Raw genomic sequence first — 453 nt, 5'->3', positions numbered from 1 at the left:
CACAATGGAGTACTACTCAGCTATTAAAAACAATGAATTTATGAAATTCTTGGGCAAATGGATGTATCTGGAGGATATCATCCTGAGTGAGGTAACCCAGTAACAAAAGAAATCACTTGATATGAACTCACTGATAAGCGGATATTAGCCCAGAAACCTAGAATACCTAAGATACAATTTGCAAAACACAAGAAAACCAAGAAGGAAGACCAACGTGTAGATACTTCATTCCTCCTTAGAATAGGGAACAAAATACCCATGAAAGGAGTTACAGAGACAAAGTTTGGAGCTAAGACAAAAGAATGGACTATCCAGAGACTACCCCACCTGGGGATCTATCCCATCAACAGCCACCAAACTCAGACACTATTGCATATGCCAGCAAGATTTTGCTGAAGGGACCCTGAATCATATAGCTGTCTCTTATGAGGCTATGCCAGTGCCTGGCAAATA

The sequence above is a fragment of the Mus pahari genome, chromosome 8, assembly GCF_900095145.1.
Source record: "Mus pahari chromosome 8, PAHARI_EIJ_v1.1, whole genome shotgun sequence".
Lineage (NCBI taxonomy): Eukaryota > Metazoa > Chordata > Mammalia > Rodentia > Muridae > Mus > Mus pahari.
The sequence above is the reverse complement of the archived record's forward strand: the minus strand, read 5'-3'. Positions refer to the sequence as shown.